Source organism: Triticum aestivum, chromosome 6D, assembly GCF_018294505.1.
Source record: "Triticum aestivum cultivar Chinese Spring chromosome 6D, IWGSC CS RefSeq v2.1, whole genome shotgun sequence".
In the NCBI taxonomy this organism is placed as follows: domain Eukaryota; kingdom Viridiplantae; phylum Streptophyta; class Magnoliopsida; order Poales; family Poaceae; genus Triticum; species Triticum aestivum.
The window spans coordinates 407,541,510-407,543,487 of NC_057811.1; positions in this window are offsets into that span (position 1 = coordinate 407,541,510).

Genomic DNA, 1,978 nt, shown 5'->3' on the forward strand with positions numbered 1-1,978 from the left:
ATCAAGTGTTGATGGTTAATAAGACCACTAGTTTCAAGAAAAAGGGCAAAGGGAAGAAGAAGGGGAACTTCAAGAAGAACAGCAAGCAAGTTGTTGTTCAGGAGAAGAAACCCAAGTCTGGACCTAAGCCTGAAACTGAGTGCTTCTACTGCAAGCAGACTGGTCACTGGAAGCGGAACTGCCCCAAGTATTTGGCGGATAAGAAGGATGGCAAGGTGAACAAAGGTATATGTGATATACATGTTATTGATGTGTACCTTACTAATGCTCGCAGTAGCACCTGGGTATTTGATACTGGTTCTGTTGCTAATATTTGCAACTCGAAACAGGGGCTACGGATTAAGCGAAGATTGGCTAAGGACGAGGTGACGATGCGCGTGGGAAATGGTTCCAAAGTCGATGTGATCGCGGTCGGCACGCTACCTCTACATCTACCTTCGGGATTAGTTTCAGACCTAAATAATTGTTATTTGGTGCCAGCGTTAAGCATGAACATTATATCTGGATCTTGTTTGATGCGAGACGGTTATTCATTTAAATCAGAGAATAATGGTTGTTCTATTTATATGAGTAATATCTTTTATGGTCATGCACCCTTAAAGAGTGGTCTATTTTTGTTGAATCTCGATAGTAGTGATACACATATTCATAATATTGAAGCCAAAAGATGCAGAGTTGATAATGATAGTGCAACTTATTTGTGGCACTGCCGTTTAGGTCATATCGGTGTAAAGCGCATGAAGAAACTCCATACTGATGGACTTTTGGAACCACTTGATTATGAATCACTTGGTACTTGCGAACCGTGCCTCATGGGCAAGATGACTAAAACACCGTTCTCCGGAACTATGGAGAGAGCAACAGATTTGTTGGAAATCATACATACAGATGTATGTGGTCCGATGAATATTGAGGCTCGTGGCGGATATCGTTATTTTCTCACCTTCAAAGATGATTTGAGCAGATATGGGTATATCTACTTAATGAAACATAAGTCTGAAACATTTGAAAAGTTCAAAGAATTTCAGAGTGAAGTTGAAAATCATCGTAACAAGAAAATAAAATTTCTACGATCTGATCGTGGAGGAGAATATTTGAGTTATGAGTTTGGTCTTCATTTGAAACAATGCGGAATAGTTTCGCAACTCACGCCACCCGGAACACCACAGCGTAATGGTGTGTCCGAACGTCGTAATCGTACTTTACTAGATATGGTGCGATCTATGATGTCTCTTACTGATTTACCGCTATCGTTTTGGGGTTATGCTTTAGAGACGGCTGCATTCACGTTAAATAGGGCACCATCAAAATCCGTTGAGACGACGCCTTATGAACTGTGGTTTGGCAAGAAACCAAAGTTGTCGTTTCTTAAAGTTTGGGGCTGCGATGCTTATGTGAAAAACTTCAACCTGATAAGCTCGAACCCAAATCGGAGAAATGTGTCTTCATAGGATACCCAAAGGAGACTGTTGGGTACACTTTCTATCACAGATCCAAAGGCAAAACTTTTGTTGCTAAATTCGGAAATTTTCTGGAGAAGGAGTTTCTCTCGAAAGAAGTGAGTGGGAGGAAAGTAGAACTTGATGAGGTAACTGTACCTGCTCCCTTATTGGAAACTAGTTCATCACAGAAACCGGTTTCTGCGACACCTACACCAATTAGTGAGGAAGTTAATGATGATGATCATGAAACTTCAGATCAAGTTATTACTGAACCTCGTAGGTCAACCAGAGTAAGATCCGCACCAGAGTGGTACAGTAATCCTGTTCTGGAGGTTATGTTACTAGACCATGACGAACCTACGAACTATGAAGAAGCGATGGTGAGCCGAGATTCCGCAAAATGGCTTGAGGCCATGAAATCCGAGATGGGATCCATGTATGAGAAAAAAGTATGGACTTTGGTTGACTTGCCCGATGATCGGCAAGCCATTGAAAATAAATGGATCTTCAAGAAGAAGACTGACGCTGACGGTAAT